Raw genomic sequence first — 25,328 nt, forward strand, 5'->3', positions numbered from 1 at the left:
AAGAGGCAGTAAATGGAACCAACTGACCAAGGTTTAATTTGGGTTAAAGAGGACACAGGGATTTTCCTCTAGTGGTTTCTTGGGCATATCCCAAACCACATTAGGTTCTTTCCTCACTGAAACTGTTAGAGTTATCACATCACACTGGATTTGCCAATCAGCTTCTCAAATCTTTTTGGAGAGATTGTTAAAAGTCAGGGACCAGAATTTTGAGATTTTCCCAATTAAATTTTCAGGTGAAAACTGTGCATTTAAGACTGCAAGTAACTGGTCCACAAAATTATTCCTACTTACCTTTTCTTTATTTTTGAATACATAATACTCTGACATGAATCAGAATTCAAAAGGTTCAAAAAGATGAAAAAGTCGCCTACTTTCCCCATCTCAGTCCTCATCTCCAGATCATTCAATTATATTATCCTATTATATGAATATACAAACAAGTTTATGTATTCTTTTCCTTCTTATTTTTTACACAAATTGCCACATACCTCTCACCCAATTTTCACCATCTCTGTACTCAACAATATAAATTAGTGTTAATTCCATATGAGGACATAAAGAGCTTCCTCATTTTTCATGGCTTCATGGTATTCCATTGAATGAATACAGCATGATTTATATAACCAGTCCACTATTGATGGACATTTAGGTTATTTCCATTACTTTCCTATTACAAACAAAGCTACAGGGAATAGTTTTACACATGTCACTTAATGTATTTGCTAAAGTATCTACATAATAAATTCCTAGAAGTATAATTGCTAAGTCAAAGGGTATACACATTTAGAATTTTGAGAAATAATCCTTCTAACGTAAATGGTGTCTTTCTCCCTACATACTTGCTAACACGTTATCAAACATTTTGCTCTTTGGCAATCTGACTGGTAAAAAAGTAACATTTGCATGCATTTGCACTTGCGTTGCTCTTCCTGTGAATGTAGTTGAGGACTTTTTTTACCGTGTCCTAGGAGGCTGACCCCTAAGGCTCAAATTATAATCTTTCATGGAAAGCTGAAACATAAATAGAGCAAGCACCCTTGCTGAAATAGGAGTAGTACCCTATTTCCAGGGTGCCCCCCGGTAGCTCCCCAGGCCACTGGATTCTAGACCCTAAAAACCAATTCTCTACACTAATACGAAGGGCTTTAGAAATTGGAAAAGTTTTCTATATCATAAACATAAAAATTCCTAGAATTTTTCAATCTATCACCTACAGAGCCAGACCAACCTCCCACCCCCAACATCTCTCCCATCAGTAGCAATACTGTGACATCTTCTGCAGTTCTTATAATTAAGGGATCTGTCAGTGCACCATTTCTACCTACATTTTTGTTCCTTTTTTACCTCCCTCCAGATCTATACTCTTATACTTAGTTTGTAGTGAATTTAGTTTTTGCCTTCTACAAATTAAAAACAAGTATCCTTAGGGAAAATTTTTAAGTGGGACAGAAGGAAAGTAAACATTGCCTACTTAAACACTTGCCAATTGCATATACTAGGCTAAGCTTTTTTTCTTAGGAAAAAAAATATTAAACATCCAAGTCTCTACTGGGGGTTAATATTTTAAAGTCACAATTAGCTTTGCTTAATTCCTCCATAATGGATAAGTAGACACATTTATAGGTGAAACAGCCAAACAAAGAATGTGAAAGTTTGGAGGTTTCAGCATGGATTTGCATCTTAAATAATAATAGCAATGGGTGATAATTTGAAATTTCTCAATTAAGTTATAAAAATAATCCTTGAAATGGTAGTTGATTACTACATTAATGACGGAACAAATGTATTCATATTTAATGGCCTTCTCAGCATATCTGGGCTTACATACACATGTATTTTGATATGTTCATTCAGAAGTAAACATAGATATAGGTTGGTATATGTAGACATATACCAACCTGTCTCACTTACATTGCCTACAAAATATAAATTAGAAATGTATATTTACAAAAGTCAACATACAAAGCCAAAGTGTCCAAGATAAACAGGGGCTTGGAGAACAGGAAACATACAGCTCAATAGTAAGTACAATGCCTATGATGATTTCAGGAAGCCTTTGAAATGTGACCATAATATTGCTATGTTCCGCAAAGGAATAACTGGTATTTACAAACTGGTTAGGGACCTCATGTATCCATTTACTAATTGATCCAATAAATTTTAATAAGCACCTAATGTGCAAGAATACCATATGGAATTAAAAGGGCAGGGGTACTTGATATAGTTTAGCTGAGTCATAAGATGACAAACATCAGTCATATGGTAGTAAAAAAGAGTAGGACTCTCAAAAGAAAAGCTGTGGATGACAGTTTTCTCATTTGATAAGGTCATATTATAACAATGGCAAGGTCACAGGTCCAATATACTTTGTCAATTATCTTTATTTTATTTCAAAGACATAGTCCAGGCTTGAGAATTCTCAACATTGTACCATTAGACCAAATGAGATCTAGGGAGGAAAGAGAGTAGCTGATCCCAAATTCATTCCACGTACTGGGAAAATAAGTTATATTACTACAAGGTAGATCAGTACCATTGCCTTAGTATAAGTTATAGTTAATGTCCAACATGATCCGTGGCTATGCAAAATTAAGTAAGAAATTTCTCCTTGGTAGCATCAAACTGAGATTATACAGTCAACCTACAAGATCCCATAATGAAACAGAAAGTGCATTCATCTTTCAAATGGATGTATTCTAATATTACGGTTTACAATTAATTTTGGGTTCCCTGTGGATATTTGCTGCACTCCCCACATAAGTGAGAATATTAATATACAAAGATGAAAATGGAAGAGGATTTATTTAGCTCTGAGCTAAGGTGTTAAAGGAATGTGAAAATCACATTAAAACTTCTTAGCATTGATACCCCCATCACAGCTTATTCACACCAAACTACTTGTGCTTCATGACCAGAGCTCTGAGAAATGCTGCTGCTTATCTTTTACTGACGCCAATATGAACTTGGGCTTGGAATGGCTCTGGCACAATGTTTCAGTTCTCTCAGACTAAATATCTTAATAAAACTGACATTGCTCTCTGAACACTGCTTTCCATAGCAATTTGCAAAACAAACGCAAACTGCAGCCCTGATGACAGAAATAATCCAAGCCACTTTGGGATAAATCCTTCTGGGTATCACAGGGCTTGTATTAAATCAGTAGTTACAAATTGTGATTCAGAGAAACCCCCAAGTTCCAACAGGCTGGAGTGGGGGACAACCAAAGAAGAGGATCCAGTCCCCCAACAACCATGTATATTATATAGCTTTACTAAAATTACTTATTGGGTTCTTATATCTTCTTTCATTTTGAAAAGGAGTTTTGCAGCTAAAATATGTTGAAAACTCCTGTACTAGCTGATCCCTAAGTTCCTACAGAGCTCTAAAATTTTATGGTCTACACCTCAATGATTGTATTATATCTTAATATTTGCTGCTTAGAATTCTGATTGAAAATCATGTTAAATATTGCACAAAAGGCAAACAACCAGAAGACAGATGGTGTGCTCTCTCCGTCTCTGACTTGTAATTGATGAAGAATTACATGTAGGAACTACTTCCTAAGATATACCTATTAATCTGAGGGTAAAAATAAAATGTTTAGTGTCCCTACTCTGTCAAAAGACTTGGTGCTCTTTACCCCTTCGATGCGTATTTCAAAATAAAAACAATACTAAACATACAAACTTCTGCATATTCTGAAATTAAAATAATATCTTTCTAGAGTTTCTAATAGTAAATTGTGAGTTCACTCTTCAGAGCTGCATTTTTCTGTTTTGTGAAGGAAAGTGCATACAGGTGTGTGTGCCTGAACTCCTATCCCTGTGTTTCTGTGGCCCTAAGCATGCACACAATAAGCCTGGGGTGGGGGGTGCCCATCAAGGACTAGGGAATGATCCTACACTTTGGCCAAACTGATTGCATGGATAAGCCCTGAAGGAGAGAGCACTCTCACAGGTCAATCTCCAAGGACTGGGAAAGGTGTTCTCCTTTCACCTTTTTTGGGTTGTTGTAAGCTCCTGGCAATCAAGGAAAGCTCCGACATAACACTAGCTGGATACAAGCTTAAGGAATATGTGCTTCAGAGACTAAACTCCAGCAATAACACACTAAAATATCAAAATGTCCAGGTTTCAACAAAAGATTACAAAATATACAAAGAAACAGGAAGTGATGGCCTGGGCAAAGGAGAAGATTAAAGCATCAGAAACCATCAATAAAGAGGACCAAATCTGGGACATACCAGAAAAAGACATTGTTTTAAAATGGTCCTAAGTATGCTCAAAGAGGTAAAGGAAATTATGGACAAAGAACTAAAGGTAATCAGAAAAGCAAAAGATGATTACAAAAAGAATACCAACAGAAAGATGGAAATTATGAAAAGGAACCAAACAGAGCTGAAGATCTCAGTAACAGGAATTAAAAATTTCCTAGAGGGGTTCAACAGCAGATTGGAACTGGCAGAAGAAAGAATCAGTGAACTTGAAGATCAGACAATTCAAATTATCTTGTCTGGGGAGCAGAAAGAAGAAAGAATGAAGAAAAGTGAGCAGACCCTGAAGAATCTGTGGAACACCATCAAGCATACTAATATATGCATTGTGGGAGTTCCAGAAGGAGAAGAAAAAGAGAATGGAGTAGAGAGAATATTCAAAGAAATAATGGCAGGAAACTTCCCAATTTTAATGAAAGACATAAATATACTCAACCAAGATGCTTAATGAACTCCAAACAGGATAAACTCAAATAGACCCTTGCTGTGGCATATATAATCTTACTGTCATACTGTCAAATACCCAAAACAGAGAATTCTGAAAGCCACAAGAGAGAAGAAATATATCCCTTACAAGGGAGCCCAATAAGGGTAAGTGTTGATATCCCTTTGGAAACCACAGAGGCAAGAAGGCATGGGAGGACATATTTAAAGTGCTAAAAGCAAAAGAAACTGCCAACCAAGAATTCTGTATCTGGCAAAAACTGTCTTTCAAAAATGAGGGAGAGAGTAAGACATTCCCAGATAAACACAAGCTGAGGAGTTTGTCACACTAGGCCAGCCCTATAAAAGCTGCTCTGCAGGTTGAAAGGAAAGGACAATAAACAATAGACAGAAGCCGCATGAAGAAATTAAGATCTCTGTAAGGGTAATGACATGAGTAAATATAAATGCCAGGACTATTGTATTTTTGGTTTGTAACTCTGCTTTTTACTTCCTACAGGGTCTAAACGGCAAATACATAAAATGCAATCATTATATAGATATTTCTTTTTAGTTTATAGTGTATTAGAGTAGCCAGCAGGAATACCTGAAAATGCTGAACTGTAATCCAGTAGCCTTGATCTTTGATAATGATTGTATAACTAGATAGCTCTTACCTTGTGACTATGCGATTGTAAAAACCTTGGGACTGACACCCCCTTTACTCAGTGTATGGGGATATGAGTAATAAAATAAAGACATGCATGAAAAAAATAAATAAATAATAGTTTGGAATATGGGGGGAAAATGCCCCTACATAAACTACGGACGTAGTTAACAGTACTACTTTAATAATCTTTCATCAATTGTAACAAATGCAACTACTGCTAAAAATACAGTAGAATTACAAAAAAGTGCTATCATCAATTTTAACAAATTTTCCACACCAATGCAAGTGTCGGTAGTGGGGTGGTGTATGGGAATCCTATATTTTAGGCATGATTATTCTGTAAACCCATGACTTCTCTAACAGAAAAAAACAAAACAGAGCAACTAAAGAGACAATGACAAAGACAAAGCATGATTCTGGATGGGATCTAATAAGGGAGGAGAAAAGGTTCAAAAGGACATTATTGAAACATATGAAAAAACTGGAATATACACAGTAAGTTTTATAGCAAAGGTAAATTTCTTGAGCCTGATAACTGTATTTAAGGTGGATACATAAATGAATACCCTTGTTCTTAGGAAATGTATATGGCAGTATTAAGTGTTCAAGGAGAATGAAGCCTACAAATTACACTAAAGTGTTCAGAAAATTCACTGATAAATAGACAGATGGATAGACAAATAGATGGACATATAGACAGACGAAATGAGAGGTTGATGAATAGATAGAATGATAAAACAAATGTGGCAAAATGTTAAAATTGGTGGATCTGTGTAACTAGGGGGACAGCATATGTTGTTCTCTGTATGGGTTCTGCATTATTTTTGTAACTGTCCTGTAAGTTTGAAACTATTTCAAAATAAAAAGTAAAAAAAAAAAAAAAGCCTAACGGGTAATCAGAAATGGTTATGGTAATCCCAAAGGCAGACAAAACACAACATTCATAGCCGGAGGGGTCAAATATACTGGGTATATTAGAAAATCAGAATTTCTGGTCCTAGAAAAGAATTACAGGGATCATAACTTTTTTTTTTCCAATGTATTCAGATACAGCTTTATGTACTCAGTATAGGTAGTATAGAATCTTTATGTGTTGGTTTGGATGTATTATGTCCCCCAAAATGCCATTATCTTTGATGCAGTCTTGTGGGGACAGGAAACATATTGGTGTTGACTGGTTTGGAGACTTTTGATTGGATGTTTCCGTGCAGATGTGATCATTCAACTGTGGGTGAGATCTTTCATTGGATAATTTCCATGGAGGTGTGGCCCCGCCCATTCAGCCTGGGCCTTGATTAGTTTACTGGAGCACTACATAAGCTCAGACAGAAGGAGTGAGCTTGCCACAGCCAAGAGAGACACTTTGAAGGATGCACAGGAGCTGGAAGAGGAGCTGCAGATGAGAGATAGCTTGAAGATGGCCATTGAAAGCAGTCTTTTGCTCTGGAGAATCTAAGTGAGGAAAAACTCCCCAAGAGCAACTAAGAGTGACAATTTTGAGGAACTGCAGTCTAGAGAGGAATGTCCTGGGAGAAAGCCATTTTGAAACCAGAACTTTGGCGCAGACACCAGCCATGTGCCTTCCCAGCTAACAGAGGTTTTCCAGACACCATTGGCCATCCTCCAGTGAAGGTACCTGATTGTTGATGCCTTACCTTGGACACTTTTTGGCCTTAAGACTGTAACTGGGTAACCAAATAACTTCCCTTAAGCCAATCCATTTCTGGTGTTTTGTATTCTGGCAGCATTAGCAAACTGGAACACTTTATTAGGGAAAAAAAAAAGGTATGATCTAACATATATACTTTAATCTTTATTTGTATTCCTAGATGAAATTACCAATGAAAATAGCTACCATTTCTTGAGCCTTTATGAGGCACTTTGTAACACTTTCTCTCTAACTGACTTGCCAACAAAGTTGGTTTTATTACAGTCATTTCATAATTGAGGAAATTAACCATCAAAAAAATTGAGACATTTGTCCTAGGTCATATAACTGATAAAGTGACATTTTGATGGTGTGATCACAGGATCATCTGATTCCAAGACCCATGGTCTTCCAACTATAGCAGGTTGCTGAAGCAGATTATCTGCAGGTTCTGGAATGCACAGCTAAAAAGAAAATGTGCAGCATCTATTTTCCTTCAAACTCTATCCTTATGTAGGCATCTATCCTTAGATAGTGCTAATTAATATTTATAATATGCTCCTCTGATTCATAGATATACATTCAATATTTTAAGATTGGGGAAATTTTAAGATTAAAAATAAATTAATATGACAAGAAAATATTGGGTGGTAGGACCATAATTCAAGAACCAAATAATCATACTCTCTGTAAATTCCCAATTGCAAATGAGGAGCATGGCAGTTTCAACTGGTGTACATTCCAAACCATAAAACATTGAAGGACAATAGTTTACTCTTTGTGGGTATTGTTCATGTATGAATGAACCACTTCTAAAGCAGGCACCTAGTTTCAAATCTTAAGTTCAAAATGTTTCTCCCCTATACTCCAACAAGAAATTAAAGCTGCATTCATCAGTCACTCACATATGCTGTTTTTCTGCATAAAGCCCTCTTCTTCCCTTCTCTACCAAGTTTACTTCATAATCTTCAAGATTAAGCCCAAGGCTCACCTCTTCCCAAAGGCTTTCTTGAACTCCATTTGAGTATGAATGCCCTCTTCTGCTCCACTCAGTGAACCCTATATTTATCTTTATCAAGGCCTTAACTACATATTTCCCAGCTATCATTTCCATTGGTCTAAGTTCCTTGAAGCTATCCCAGGGCTAGGTATAGTGCCTGCTCTTAGTAGATGCTAAATAAATGCTATCCTTAGGGAAAAATGAAAAACCAAATGGCCTAAAACAATACCCAGAACACCGCGGGAAATTTTTCTTACTTTTTTAAGCCATTCTTGCTAGTTATTCATCCTCACTCTTACCTACATACAAATGAATACATGCAAACACATGCATATAGGTACACAGACACACATACACACACACACACACACACAAATATGCCATCCATTCTGTCTTCTCCAGGGCTTAACACCGCCTCATTCACTACCTTTATTGTCAAAAACAGGCAAAGGGGAATCAAGAAATCGAAGCATTTCTGGTAACACACACAAGAGCACATAATCCACCAAAGTCTCACCATGCATGGCCGCAATTCAATTAAACACATATTAATTGAGTACCTGCTATTATGTAAAGCACTAAAAGCAAATCAATTAAGACACAGTTATATATTCTAAACACAAAGTGCTAGAACCAAACCACGGATATTTAGAAAGGTCCACAAAAGCAAAATTAACTATTTCACATATTTAAAATGTACCTTCTGATAGAGCCAACACTACCAAATAAAAGACAATTATTTTAATCTAGAGAATGGCTTGAAACACAGGGAATAACTCACTGGGGCACAGCATGCTCTTAGACTTTGGACGGATAATAACAGGACAAAAATAAACACACATATTCTCCTCCAGGGCATAGGTTTGTGGTGAAGAATCAGTGCCAACTTGGAGCGGAATACCGGATGATAATTTGATAAATGTTGTTTACCTTTAAAATGTGATTAAACAGCATTTATAAGGAATATGCTTAGAAAGATGAATAATGTATCATACGTGCAGTAAAGGATAATATAAAATAATTGTCTGAGGCGGTTGTTTTTCCCTAGCAGCTTCCCAAAGCTATTACAGTGTGTTTTTTTCCCCCAGAAATACTGGGGTTACAGCTCTGCCAGAGGCAAAATCCTGAACACAGAAAGTGGACTGAATAATAATTAGCACCAATGATTTCTGGGATCTTCAGGTAAAAGAAAACCTGTTGAACACTCATATTTAGGAATGTTGATGCCAAGATCAGGATTAAAAATAACTGCTGCAGTATCCTCAGGTGGTTCCTGGTGAGAAAGGGCAGAATTTCTTGATGTGTTTATTTTTCTCCCAGAACTCCATGAGAACCTCTTGCATCTTTATTGTCCAGGACGTGTATTTAAAAAGCAGAAAGAAATCATTCCACAAAATATTCCAATTTTCTTCTAATCCAGTAGTTTTTAAACATACACCAATCTAACTTGAATTGATTCACAGTGTACGGTGTTTTTTTTAAATTCGGGGGAGTTTATTATGCAACAAAAATTCATCACTTGGGTTTGGTTTTTAGTGCAAATTATAATAACTCATGGCTCAATCTATTGGAAATAGGCTGAAATAAGTCCATGTCCAAAGACACCAAAATGACATGCTTTAGGGGAAAACAAGAACTATCTTACAAGATCTCCATTGTATCTTCAGAGAAACGTGCATAGAACAGGTAATGATTATGTTAGTATAAAGAATCCCCTACAAATTGGTGGTTTGGGGTAGAAATTATGTGGGAATATAATGATAGAACAAATTTAGTGATGACTCAGGCTCTGTCACATCTTGACAGGAAGGTTAGAGGTCGTGGGTCACTGAGGAAAACAAAAACACCAGGCAAACTGATTCCTGAGTGACTTCACCAGGCACCCAACTGTATAATGAAGAATTCTTGATTCTGATCAAGGATGTAGAACAGAGGTGATGAGACCCCTATGGAGACTAGTAATATATATACAACAAATGGAATCAATCAATGGGAGTGTTGAATATACTAAAACCAGAAAGATGAAAATTACTTAAACATGATAAAGACTAGTTACCAAAATTTAATAGCAAACTGTATGCTAAATGGTAAAATGATAAAATTATTTTTTATTAAAATGAGAAAGCCAACAAGGATGACTATCGTTACCTTTTTCTTTAATATTGCAGTGAAGGTTCTGGCTGATGTAATAAGAAATGATTGAAATGATTGATAAATGTATGGAATAAAAAAGGAAATAGTCTTTACCTGAAGGTGATAAGACTGCATACTTCAAAAACCCAACTCTAATAAAAATATACTTGAACTAATAAAAGAATTTAGTAAGATGTATAAAGGTAAGATAAAGATTTAAAATCCTTAGCTTTTCTTTATACTACAAATAAACAGCTAGAAATTCAAATGAAAATATCCTACACAAAGTAACAACAAAATCATATGAAATTAGAATAAATTTAAGAAGAAAAATATGTAGGATCTATATTTTAAAAATTGGAACATATTATTGAAGGATATAAAACAAAATACGAAAAAGTAGACAAAATATGTTCCTAAGGCAGGAAGGCCTACTATCTTAAAATGTCAATACCTCTAAAGTTAACATATAGATTTAATTCTATATATTCCAATCAGAATCCAGTGTTTTTGTTTTTACTTTTACTGAGTAAAGTGATTTTGAAGCTCATATGCAATAATGGCTGTATAGAAGAACAGTTAAGGAATCTTGCAAAAAAAAAAAAAAAAATAGTGAAAGTAGCCTTTTCACAAAGATGGTGCCGAAAGCAAAGAAGGAAGCCCCTGCCCCTCCCAAAACCAAAGTCAAAGCAAAGGCTTTGAAAGCCAAGAAGGCAGTACTGAAAGGCGTCCACAGCCACAATAAAAAGAACATCCGCACTTCACCCACATTCCAGGGGCCCAAGATGCTGCGTCTCAGAAGACAGCCCAAATATCCTTGGCAGAGCTCCCCATGAGAAAAAGCTTGACCACTATGTCATCATCAAGTTCCCCCTGACCACTGAGTCAGCCATGAAGAAGACTGAAGACAACACCACACTTGTGTTCACTGTGGATGTCGAGGCCAACAAGCACCAGATCAAACAGGCTGTGAAGAAGCTCTATGACATTGACATGGCCAAGGTCAACACCCTGATCAGGCCTGATGGAGACAAGACGGCATATGTTTGACTGGCTCCTGACTATGATGCTTTGGATGTTGCCAACAAAATTGGGATCATCTAAACTGAGTTCAGCTGGCAAATTCTAAATATAAGTTTTTGACCATAAAAAAAAAAAATAGTGAAAGTAGAATTGTCTTTATCAGATACCAAACTCACTATAAACACACACACACATAAAGTACGGCTGTGACATTGGAAGAGAAAAGCAGAACTGTTGACCAGAGAACTAAAAAAAAAAATCAAATATTTATGAAAACTTAATATATTTCAGAAATGATTTTTCAATTGAATAGGGAAATGATGGTTTATATAATAAAAAAGATATTGGCATAAGTGCGTCTCCATCTAGATAAAAAGACTTCAATTTAAAAATTAATCAATAAAATATTAGAAAATATTTCTTATAACCTTGACATAGGCAAGGATTCCCAAAATGCCATTAAAATACACACACACATACACAAAGTCATATTTCATTGTATAAAAATGTAATATTTTTAGTAACTAAAGTCAAAAGACAAATGATATCCTGGGAAAAACTAACTGGAAAACATTTGACAAAGAGTTGATATCACTTACAAAGAGTACCTACAAATTGATTAGGAAGAGACCAAAGATTCTAAATAAAAATGAACAAAGGATTTACACACACAATTTACAAGAGAGGAAACCTCAAGTCAATAAATATATTAAAAAGCCCTCAACCTCAGAAAAATACAAAGTCAAATTAGACAACAGTATTTATCCAATAGATTGGGAAAATATTTCATTTATAAGATATAGTGTAGGTGAAATAATCCATTACAAACAACATTTTGGGGGGAAATCTGGCAATATCTATTAAAATATAAAATTCACATACCCTTTTCCTTTTTTCTTTTTTTTTTTCTTTTTTCTTTCCTCAAATACCCTTTTGATCAATAAAATCATACTTTGGGGAGTTTTTCCACTAAAAATAAAAGTACCAATGTACAGGGCTATATGCACCAGAGTGTCTATTGCAGCAGTATTTTAGTGACAAAAAGTAAAAACACCCTGAACGTTCATTAGTAGGGGTATGATTGCATATATAAGAGTACAGCCATTCTATGGAATATGATGCATACATTTAAAAAAATATTTCACTCTAATGGGATCCAATATAATAAAGTGGTTAAGAGCTCTGGAGTTTGGGAGCCAGTCAACCCATTCCAAATCCATGCTTTACCACTTAATAACCTTGTGACCTTGAGCAGCTCACTTAAGCTTTCTGCACTCAGGTTCCTCATCAATAAAATGGGGAGAATACTACCTACCTCACAAAGTTATTGTAAGTCTCAAACGAGATAATGTATTTAAATGTACTACAACTTTCCAAGCCTAATTGGCACATAGTATGCAATTAATAAACGTCAGCTAAACTGGGTGAATTCAGTGGACTAGAATTCTGTATGATATGTTCATTGTAAAGCAATTTAGCATTTCAAGTAAAATGGATAGAAGACATAAAATAATATTGTAAAGTGCCATTTTCTAATATATAAATCAGTATATGAGGTTCCTCTTGCACCTACTCAATGGCTCACCAAACCTCTGGAGGAGTAAGCACTGTATAATCCATCTAAATGCTCCAGTAATTAATTACCATTTTAATCTTCTACTCACAAATACTGGCCTCACATCAGGGTTACATTTAAAAGTTTTCAGATAAAAGTACTAAATATTGGACAAAGACAAAGAGAAGTTGATGGTTAATGTCAATAGGCTATACACCCCGATATTAACCAGAGAGCAAGTAGTGAATGTATTAATACAACCAATGGGCAGCCTGTCCCAAATGCAAAGAGGTTAGGGCCATAGACTACAAGTCAATGTTCTTTTCACTTCAAATGACATATTAGACGTTCACTGAAGACTTTTATTAGACCACAGTCATGTCAATAATTTTTATTTCTTTCTTCAATTAAAATGATCATAAAAAAAGCATTGAAATAGTAGTCCCCTGATGGTCTCCAGACAGGTAAACACAGTCCAATGCAAAAACAAACAAACAAAAAACCAAAAATCACAGAGATAATTTTAGCCAGCTATGAATTCAAATAGCCTCAATGTATACTATATTTGTTAAAAGACAGCTGCCAGCTAAACTAACAGGAAGGCATCATCTACAGAAGGCTGGGCAAAAGATGAGGATCTCAAGGCCAAACCAGATTAAGTATGCTGTTCACCTGGAATAACCAGAGGCAGTCTACCTGGAGGAACAATCTTAATAAACTTTGAGGAAGGAAGCAAAAGCACATAATCGGAGAAATGCTTCTGAGTATCAGATTCAAGGTATACGGTGAGGTCATAAAAAGCAACAGGAACTCCTAAATCAGGAACAAGGAAGATCAGGAATAAAGGTGTATGGAGTCAACAAATTGGGTCTTTGTAAGCAGTTCAGAACTAAAACTGTAAACTCTGAGAGGTTGTTGCAGGTACTCTTTTTTGTTGTGCCAGTGCATGACATGTGCATGTGTGTGTGTGTGTGTGTGTGTGTGTGTGTGTGTGTGTGTGTGTTTATGTGGGCACATACATGTCATACAAATTGTAAGGCAGCAAGAGAGACACGGGTTTTGTGGCTTAAAGGAGTTGAGCAAAACCAAGTTCCAACTCAATATTAATCACCAAGTTATATTTTGAGATCACCTCTCACTGAATAACAACTCAGGGTTGCTTGGGATCAACCACAGTTACACTGACAGAATAAATTATCCAAGTGGGGAAAGCTATCCAGAGACACACCTCAAATCAGAAAATATAAAATTATGAAGAGGAAGGAATTCCAAGTCCAATTCTTTAGAAAGATGAGATTTTTGTTAAGTATGGTTATTATTAATTTATTTTTCAATTTCACAGACTAGGTAGTCACAGGGGAGTTGAACATCAGTTTCAAAAGTAAAGATATTCTGAGCATCTTTACATGCAAATTATGTAACTAAAACTAACAAGAGTCATTTTCCTTTTTCAAATCAATTTCTAGCTTAGATACTTGACCCTGACACTGGAAAAATTTAGCAATGAAACAAAAAACCATAAAATTAAATTCTTCTATAGTACAAAAAATACATAGCACACAAAATGTAATGTCATCTCTTTCTGACCTAGATTATGCCAATTCCTTCAGATGTTTTATTTCCCATTATGTACCAAAATGTTCAAATGATACATAAGCTTCTAAGAAGGCTATTGTATCATTCCCAAATGGCACTCGCTTTGAAACAACAAATTTCTCTTATAAATCATTCTGAAAATTATAAGTTCACAAAAAGTGAGCAATATTAGAAGAGCTTTCCAAAAATAAACGACCCAGCTAAATCCAATAGGCAGACTTGAATTTTTGTTTCATCAGGCCTTGCTGGCAGGATCAAAAAATTTAAAAGCCCCAGATGATTCTGCATAAATCTAAATCATTATCTTTCTTATAAAAAGCCCAGCTCTAATGAAGTCCATAATGATCTGGATAAAATATATTTAATTAGATTATAAACTGCAATATAAAACAGCTGTACCATGCCTTTAAACATTTTCCTCTCTGAAGATCAGAGGATTGAAAAGGAGTTATAAAACAACCCATTCATTTTTCTTGTCTTTTAAAAGGGGAGGAAAAGAACCATTAGGCACAATTAAAGTTCCAGGCAACTTTTAACAAGTGAAATGCAAATCTGCTATATTCTGGGACCTCACACACAGAGGATGATGATGGTGCCAGGTGACCAACACATCAATGGAATGGCGCGTGATTAGACAAGTTTGGGGAATTCTAATAATTCATTATGTGATACTAATAGTACAAGGCATATTTTCTGCTTTATGTTGTAGAGAAGAAATAGACAACAGAGGAAAAAATCAAGGCTAATTAAAACACATTTAGAGATAATCCTAACATGGCTTTCTAATAATAAGCAATTCCACTGTGCTTTTCAGATGAACTAAAGATTTATATAGTTATTTATACACTCATATATTTTATAACTTTATTTTGGTAAGGGGAGATAGGAAGTGGGAAACAGGCATAAAACAGTTGCAACAAAATTCTTTATATCTCCATAGTTCCCAAAGATTGTGTCTTGACCACTAGTTGTTAAGAGCATGGTCTCTGAAGTCAGTGACTTTTGTTGGATCCCAGTTAACATTTATTAGCTCTGTGACTCTGGGTAAATGACTCAACCTTTCTGAGTTTCAGTTGCCCCATCTGAACGTAATAAGAATAATACATACCATACTTTATAGGGTAACTACAAGGGTAAGTGTGAAGCACTTTGTACTTGGCCTACCTAGAACAGCATTGAATAAATTAAATTGCAACCAAAAGAAAAAAGCACATTTTGAGAGAAATTAAAGATCTCTTAAACAAATACAGAGGTATACCATCTTCATTGATTGGAAGATTCAGTATTGTTAAGATATAAAATCTCCCCCAAATGATCTATATTCAATAACATTTCAATCAAAATACTAGCAGACTTTTCTTTCAGGAAGGAAAAAAAAAGACAAGCTGAATCTAGCATTTATATAAAAAGGCAAATAACCAAGAATAGCCAAATCAATTAAAAAAAAAAAAAAAAAAGACAAAGAGAAAGAAAAAAGTTAAAGGGTATACACTACCTGATTTCAAGACTTAATAGAAAGCCACCATAATAAAAATGGTGTGGTCTGGGAGAAAGGACAGACATAACAGAAAGTCCAGAAACAGACCCATACATATAGGGGTCAACTGGTTTTCAACAAAGGTACCAAAGTAATTCCATGGGAAAAGGAAAATCTCTTCCACAAATGGTACTGGAGCAATTGGTTATCTGTATGTAATATAATGAACATCAACCCTTATCTCATACCATATGCTAAAATTAATTCAAAATGGATCATAAATCTAAATGTAAAAGGTAAACTATAAAACTCCTAGAAGAAAATCTTTGTGACCTTCCATAAGCAAAGATTTCTTAAATAGAACACAATAAAACATAAACCATAAAAGAAAAAATATATATACTGGATTTTATAAAAATTTAAAACATTTGTTCTTCAAAAGACACCATAAAGAAAACAAAGGCAAGTCAGAGATGAGAAAATGTTTGCAATGCATATTTAATAAACTAGTATCCATAATACATACAGAACTCTTTACAAATCAAGAATATAAAGAAAAAGAATCCAATATAAAATAGGCAAAATGTTTAAACAAATATGTCATAGAAGAAAATATGCAGATGGCAAAAAAAAGCATATGAAAAGATGATCAACAAATTATTAATCAGGGAAATACAAATCAAAACCACAATAAGATAATGCTACACACCTATTACAATGGCTAAAATTAAAAAGATTGAACAAGTGTTGACAAGTATGTAGAGTAACTGGAACTCTACTATACTGCTAGTGGGAAGATAAAATGGTACAACTACTTCAGAAGGTGGTTTGGTAATTTATTTTTATAAAGTTAAACATAAACACTTACCATACAACTTAACCATTCTTTCCCTAGGTATTCACCTGAGATAAATGAAAACATGTCCACAAAAAGATTTGTACATGAACGTTCCCATCTTTATTCATAGTAAACATCCATCAACAGGTTAATGGAGAAACAAAATGTAGTATATCTATACAATGGAACACTACTCAGTAATAAAAAGAACAAATTATTGATATAAGCCTAACATGGATGTATCTTAAGATCACTATGTTAAGTGAAAGACACCAGATATAAGGGTACATACTGAATAATTTCATTTATATAAAATGAAAAGTAATGTAGACTGACAAAAAGGAGATCAGTGCTTACCTGGGGCTGGGGATGTAGGGAGGAATGACGGACTGAAAAAGGGTACAGGGAATCTTTTAGGAGTAATGGACATGCTCTGCATCTTGCCTGTGATTGTATTTTCATGGATGTATATAACTGTCAAAACTTATCCAATTAAATAAATTCATTTTATTGTATAAAATTATTGTTCAATGAAGTTGTGAGAAAAAAAAGGGAGACAGGTATGAGTCATGTTGTGATGTGTGAACTGCAACATTTTCTCCCTCTCTGTAATCCCACCAGCCCTATCATCATTCAGGAGTAGGGTCCTACATATATAAGGGGAAATAATGAGATGCAAACCTATGACAATTGTGTGTTGTCAGTCAAATTAAATCTATGAAAAATAGGTACTTCTGTTCATGTTTAGGGACTCCTTGCAAAGAGTTCCCTGAATTCTTGCCGTTGGCAATTTCTCCTTACTTAAGTCCATCCCTGAACAGTTTAGCAAAGAGGATAAGAGAACAGACTCCACACCTCGGCAGGTGAACTCACTGCCCTCCCCACTACGTGGGACCCAACTCCCAGGGGTGTAAATCTCCCTGGCAACGCAGGATATGACTCCCGGGGATGAATCTGGACCTGGCATCATGGGATTGAGAATATCTTCTTGACCAAAAGGGGGATGCAAAATGAGACTCAATATTTTCAGTGGCTGAGAGATTTCAAGTGGAGTCAAGAGGTCACTCTGGTGGACATTCTTATGTACTATATAGACAACACCTCTTAGGTTTTAATGTATTGGAACAGCTAGAAGTAAATATCTGAAGCTACCAAACTCTAACCCAGTAGTCTGGACTCCTGAAGATGATTGTATAATAATGTAGATTACAAGGGGTGACAGTGTGATTGTGAAGGCCTTGTGGATCACACTCCCTTTGTTTGGTGTGTGGATGGATGGGTAGAAAAGTGGGGACAAAAACTAAATGACAAATAGGGTGGGATGGGGGAGGATGGTTTGGGTGTTCTTTTTTTACTTTTATTTTTTATTCTTATTCTGATTTTTTCTGATGTAAGGAAAATGTTCAGAAATAGATTGTGGTGATGAATGCATAGCTATATGATCGTACTGTGAACAGCTGATTGTATACCATGGATGATTGTATGGTATGTGAATATATTTCAATAAAACTGAATTAAAAAAAAAAAAAAAAAAAAAAAGAACAGGTTCCAGAGTCAGACTTCCTAGGACCCAATTCTGGCTCTGTGACCTAGTGTCATCTCTTCTTGCCTCAATTTACTCAGCTGTAAAATAATAATACCTATCTAAAAGAGCTTTGGTGATGATTAAATGAAATAATGCATGTGTGATGGTTAGTTTCATGTGCCAACTTAGCCAGGTGATGGTGCCCAAGTGTCTGATCAAGCAAGCGGTGGCCTAACCGTTACTGCAAGGACATTTGTGGCTGGTTTATTAGATCATCAGTTAGTTGATTGCACCTGTGACTGATTACATCAACAAAGAGTGTGTCTTCTGCAATGAGAAAATTCGGTCAGCTGGATTTAATCCAATCAGTCAAAGACTTTTAGGGAAGAAGAGAGAGAGCCTTCACTTCTTCAGCTAGCCAGCGTCTCCTGGGGAGTTCGTTGAACACTTTCATCAGAGTTGCCAGTTCGTTGTCTGCCCCACAGAATTTGTACTCGTGCATCTCCACAGTTGTGTGAGACCCTTTTATAAAATCTTATATTTACAGATATCTCCTGTTGGTTCTGTTTCCCTAGAGAACCCTAACTAATACAGCATGTGAGCACTTAACATAATATTTGGGGCCTAATAAATTCACAATAAATATTAGCTTGTCTTCTTCCTCTTCCTATAATAGATACAGGAATGTTGAGTTAAACATAAAAATGAAAATGAAAAAGCTGGTTTCTTGAGTGATGCTTTGGATTCATTGGCGCCTGCCTGCCTGCCTACCTTCTTCTCTCCTCCCGCCCTTCACCCCTCCCTCCCCCCTTTCCTTCCTTTTTCCTTCCTTCCTTCCAGTGCATAATAGTTCCTCAATTAGAGTTTTTGAATTAAAAATGTATATTGGAAACTGCATAATGGAAGTAAACCACAGTCAGTAACTTAAAGTAGCACATGATCTTATGAAAGAATAAATTATTCATTTTTCTTTGGCAAAATTGGGTCTTTTTCCTGCCCTTGTCTTTCAAGGGAAATAAAAATTTTACTCCTTCTCGAAACTTGGAAGATTCCTTTTGAAAATCCAGTAGAGGAAGTCTTTTTATAGTTAAATATAACAGCTGGCAGTCTGAAGGACCATATAAACACATTTTGCTGTTCTACAGAACTTAAAGTGTAGCAGTTCACAAATACAAAAAATATTTCTGTCAAAGAAAAAGTAAAAAATTCTTAGAAATTTTCAAAATCTTATAAAGACTTTCAGTGCGATAAAATAATGCATCAGCGATGCTTGTTAAGGTTAACAAAGGTGCCCATTTGCATATTCAGATCCACATCTCTAATGGACTACAAATTCACTAAAGATAAAAGTAAATGAGAAAGGCAGTGTATCCTTTGGGTATGATGCTATAGCCAAGCACATTGTTGCTAGGTTTTCCAAACCAGTGGGGTCAGGGAAACCAAAACACATTCACTTAGAAAAAAAATAAAGAACTAATCAAATTTAAATGATTGTCAGTATTCTAGAAAAATAGAAGAACTTTTAAATTAGAAGTCATTTATTGTTCTTAAAACTGAACACAGATTTAATGAACAGAAGGTGTTTTCTTCTCCCACAACAAACTGGGCATTAGGATACTCCTACTCTATTTTATCATCAAATATGTTGAGTCAACCCTTGTCATATCAGAGTGTTACACAGTTCTGGAAATCAAAATTAAAAGAAATTTTTCTCAGAAGTTATCAAAAGTAATCTTAAACTTGAGGTGGAGGGAGAGCTGGATTCAAGAAAAAAATTGTTCTTCTAACAGGTTTTACTTAAACTTTTGTAAGAAGCTTCAGGAGAAAGGCAAATAAGATACAATTATTCTGTGGCACAATAAGATTTCATTTTCTGGTACTCAGTTAAGAGAATTAATAAAGAAGAAATGTGTTTCTTGCTTGCAGAAGTCAGCTTAAACTGGTTAAGAGTCTAATTACTAGCAATATTTGTTAAGCAAAATCCAGTAATATCAGAAGAGAAAGTTTTTAAGCATGAATAAGAAAGCTAAAATAAGGAAGACAGTAAAGAATACTTAAGTTATAATTACAGTTGGCAGTTTTAACCAAAGATCACTAAATATATCGCTTTTTTTAAGTTGCTTTTTTCCTTTTAACACTATCTACCTAACAAGATCTGCCAAATACAAATATTTCATTTTGTAGCACTGGTTTAAAATTTTATACCTTTACATGAGAGAACAAGTTGTACTCTACTCTAATCATAACTTAACTCTGAACATTTCTATTTAACCATGAAAATAACATAACATTCCCAAAGTAGCAAAACAGAGTAAGAAATAAAAAAGAAAAAGCAGAAAAGAAACAAATTGACTTCTGTTTAATAAAATTTTATGGTCCCCCAGTCTTTACTACATTTAAGCATATGATAATTTCTCCTTCAGGCATCATTTATAGTGATGAATTTTTATACTTTTCCAGAATGGGTCCTAGCATGGTGTTCTAGTTTGCTAATGCTGCCGGAATACAAAACACCAGAAATGGACTGGCTTTTATAAAAGGGGGTTTATTTGGTTACACAGCTATAGTCTTAAGGCCATAAAGTGTCCAAGGTAATGCATCAACAATCAGGTACCTTCACTGGAGAATGGCCAATGGCGTCCAGAAAACCTCTGTTAGCTCGGAAGGCACGTGGCTAGTGTCTGCTCTGGAGTTCTGCTTTCAAAATGGCTTTCTCTCAGGACTTTTCCTCTTTAGGCTTCAGCTCCTCAAAAACGTCACTCTTAGTTGCTCTTGGGGCATTTGTCCTGTCTTAGCTTCTCCGGAACAAAGTCTGCTTTAAAGTCCATTTCCAAATTTCTCTGTAAGCTGAAGCTCCTCTCAGTTCCAGTGCATTCTTTGAAGTGTCCCTCTTGGCTGTGGCAAGCTCACTCCTTCTGTCTGAGCTTATATAGTGCTCCAGCAATCAAGGCCCAAGCTGAATGAGTGGAGCCACAATTCCAAGGAAATTATCTCATCAGAGTTATCACCTACAGTTGGGTGGGTCACATCTCCATGGAAACACTCAAAGGATTCCAATCTAATCAGCACCAAACATCTGCCCCACAAGACTGCATCAAAGAATATGGCTTTTTCTGGGGGACATAATACATTCAAACCGGCACACATGGGCTGATACCATTCAGCTTGCACCAAAAGAAAAGACCCCCCAGGACCCAGTTAATCTTCTTGTTCCTTTGCTAAGCCAGGCAATCAAAAGCCTAGAAAGGCAGTTCCTCTTACATTTGGCTATTAGGAATACAAGTTGGCTTAGTGTACAATACTGGTCACCTACCCAGCATCCATTTCTTCATTTTCATTTCTAACAGAATTTTGATTTTATTCAGATATACATCCTCATCAGAAGTAAATGTTTTAAACTTCTTAAAATGCTTGATGGTAAAATAACAGGGAAAGACAGTTGCCATAAGATAGATGAATGGGGAGTGGGTACCATATGACTGTGTAAGCAAACAGATATCAACTGGAAAAAAATGTCCCGAGTGAAACTTTCAGGATCAAAGACGTAGTATGACAATTCACATCAAGGCCAATAAGGTGGTAAAAAAAAAAAAAAGTTAAATTTGGTAATATGTAAAAAACTAAACAAACCAAACAAACAAAACTCTGAAAAGCAATGGCTTGAACATTGTGTTTCAATCCATTTGTAAATGAAATGAGAACTGACCTGACAGACTTGCTCTATTACAAAGATGTGCACTGTCTGAGCAAATAGCAGTGCTGCTCAAGAGTTTTTAAACCCAAGTTTGGTTTTTTGCCCCATGGAGGGAAAAAAAGGCCTTAATAAAATTTAAAGACCTGAGGGAGATTGATAAATTGGCTAATTTGACCAATATTTCTTTGGGACCTCAACAACTTCAGGCCAGAACTCTTCATAGTTTTTTTAATGCAATACAAATGAATCCACAACTTACATGAGGAGCTGCTCCATGAGGACTGTTAATCAGGAAAGACTCAGTTCATTTACATGTGTTTTGCATCACTAACTTAGAGGTAACATACAGACAATCATCACTCATTTTCATAAAGGAAGAAAATCATTGGAAGAATGTTTCCCATTTGACAAAGTGACTTGACCTCTTTGCAAGAAAAAGCACCTATCAGCTGTAGCAAGAAAACACTGTGCTGAATTTAGGGCACCTCTCCAAAACGACTATCATTATACAACTCCCACATCATTGAAAAGGCTCTGTGTCTTGGTTTTAAATATATTGTGACATCAGAAAAAGAAGAAAAATTGTCCAAGTCAATAATGAATCTAAAATGTAGTCTGTCCAATTTAAATTAAGTATCATTTCCCCAGTTTCATATACTAGTCATCTTGACCACTGACTAATGCAGAAAAATTTGGGGTTATACTTTTTCTAGTGACAATAATATTTACATATTGAAAAATACATATCGCTATGCCATTTTTCAGAAGCAAATGCTTTATCTTCCCAGTGCAATCATAAGCTCTTTGAATACTTGAGCCATATTCCTAAGCATTGTTACAGCTGTAAAATACCTAAACAGTTTCAAACATTCAAGAAGAGCTCAACAAACATTTGCTGGATGAATTAATGAAAGAAATCATGTTTAAAAATTAGATTTACCTTGTAAATTAATTTTGAATTAGGCAATAAAATAAATGCTAGCTCAAAATAACTCTAACAAAGCAATACAAGCAACCAAATTGGAAAACTCACAGTAGAACTCATCCCTGCTTCCCACTTCCAAACTTGCTACTCCTTTTGCGTTCTGTATCTCCGTATCAATAGGTGACTACCTCAGGAGGAACACAAGACCACCACTGAGTTTAATAATTTGTTAGGAGGACTCACAGGATTCAGCATATAGTCTTGCTCATGGCTATGATTTACTACAGCAAGAGGATAATGAGAAAAATCAGCAAAGGGAAAAGTGCATGGGAGAAGTCAGGGAGAAACCAAGCACATTCCAAGGGTCCTCTACCAGTGGAGTCATACAGGACACACTTAATTCCCCTGGGACTGAATTGTGACAACATGTGTGAAATATTGTCAAGCAGGGAAGCTTGTTCAAGACTCAACACCCAGAATTTTTACTGGAGGCTAGTCATGTAGACAGCCTCTGCCTAACATGTACCAATATTTCAGACTTCCAGAAGGAAAGCATGTTGAGCATGAAGGATATTGCTCGTAGAAACAGTTTAGGCACAGCGCACCATTCTTAACTGTTACTGGTAGGAACGCTCCTGAAATCTGTTTCCAGATTCCAGCCAAGAGCTAATCTTGCAAGCAGGCCTTTTCAAGGATAGCAGTTTAGGTCTGCTATGTTAACTCTTTTCTTCAGAGTGACCATGCCAGAAACTAAGGAGTCATCTCAATGCCCGCTTCTTCCTCTCTGTTAACTCATCTACTCAAGGCCAACTCCCAGTTTTGCTCTTCAATAACTTTTGAACATATCCTCTTCTCTCCATCCTCACTAGCACTACTTTAGTCCAAAAAGCCTGTGTCATCTCTTACCTGAATCACTGCAGCAATATCTATCTAGTCTCCTACCTACGCTCCAGTCTTTTCTCCACACATTCTTCCTTTGCTTAAAACTAATAGCTTCCCATTGCGCTCAATCTTCTTAGCAAAGCAGAAAAAAGTCTTTTCTGATGTGCCTGTTATCTCTGTCTCATTTCTCAACACTTTCCCTTTTGTACTCTGTTCCAGGCATACTGAACTATTACTTGGAATTCTCAGAAGGCCTCACACTTTATTGCCTTTGGGGCTTTGTACAGGCTGGTTGCCTTCTGTATCTGGAACATCATCTATTTTGCCTGGATTAAAACATACGTATTCTTTAGAATGTAGCTGAAGCCTAAACTCCTTCAGAAACCCTCCCCAGAGACTCCCCCACCCCGCCCCCAGTCTGGATTAAGTGCTAAGGAATACTCCCTCCCCTCTGTGGAATTTATCAAACTGCACTGCAATTTCCCAGTCTATCCTATTGATTCATTCTCTCACATGAAACGGTGTACCCTTAAGGACATATAGATTGTCTATCCCCAGTGTCTAGCATGTGAACTGACAAATTGTTCAGGTTCAATAAATATTTGTTGACTGACTGACTGTCATAATTTTGGCAAGGTACTCCTGAGGTCAGCTCCATTCCCAGCCTTTGCAAGGAATAAATTCAGAAAATTCTGGCAGATATTATGAGTGTTGCACTATTTCATGTTACTGTCCTTGCACTGGTCTTCCCCTTGTGGATGAAAATTAAAGCAATTTGTAGACTAATCCCATCTCTGATTGCAACTTATTTTTCCTAATCTCTTATTCTGTTTAATTCACTTACACTTCTTTTAAAATCTTGGTGTTATTTTTTTTCAAGCTTAAATCCTTTCTGGAACAAGGCAGGATATAAATAAATATGTATACAGTCCTAGAGAAATGAAAACACTATCCTATTCTTCTCTAAAGAATGTGAACCTTCAATGTTTCTTGGTAGCACATTCTCTAGCTGAATCCAAAATATCATAAAGCAGAGATCACAAAGGGAACTATTTTCCTTCTGATTCTTTAGCTTAACTTCATGAATCATCAGTCTAATAAAAGGAATGCACAGATGTGCCCATATTTTCTTCCCAGGATTTAGGAGCATGGCTCAAAAAAGTGAATCCAAACATGCGCTATTCTTTATTTATTCAATGTGCTATTGGACAGTTATGTACAAAATGAGTTGTGTAAATAGAATCAAAATTCAAACTTACTGGAGATGCTCACTATTTAAAGGAACACCGTCGCAAATCAATTTTATAAAGGGAATAATCACGTAATATTTATCTATTTTGTAATCCCAGATTTATATATTGAGGCTATTTAAAAGTGTACTATTAGAAAACCCTCCTCAGATTCTATTGTATAAAAATAAGCATTCCTCTTCATTTGTTTCATTTCCAGTAAAGGTAACTCAAATTCAATAGCACTAAGAACAATCAAATTAATATTAAATACTGAAACACAGTTATCAAATTCACACCAGAAATTATTAGCACTTCAAATGTGAGAATGTTCTCAAAGCTCTGTTAATTTTTTTCCCAATTCGACAAATATTTCTTGACAATCCCATAAGCAAAACACTGCACTAGGTATTCAAATGGAGTTCAATATAATT

At 35.7% G+C, this 25,328-nt stretch overlaps 1 protein-coding gene and 1 pseudogene across 3 annotated transcripts in view; one reads left to right on the top strand and one right to left on the bottom strand.

The window, feature by feature from the left end:
• The window catches only part of SMYD3 (SET and MYND domain containing 3), an 839,570-nt gene that overhangs the window by 316,301 nt on the left and 497,941 nt on the right, over positions 1–25,328 (bottom strand). The gene's annotated exons all lie outside the window — the stretch shown is intronic.
• On the top strand, positions 10,786–11,254 carry LOC119523781 (annotated as a pseudogene).

This window comes from Choloepus didactylus, chromosome 2 (assembly GCF_015220235.1).
Source record: "Choloepus didactylus isolate mChoDid1 chromosome 2, mChoDid1.pri, whole genome shotgun sequence".
Lineage (NCBI taxonomy): Eukaryota > Metazoa > Chordata > Mammalia > Pilosa > Megalonychidae > Choloepus > Choloepus didactylus.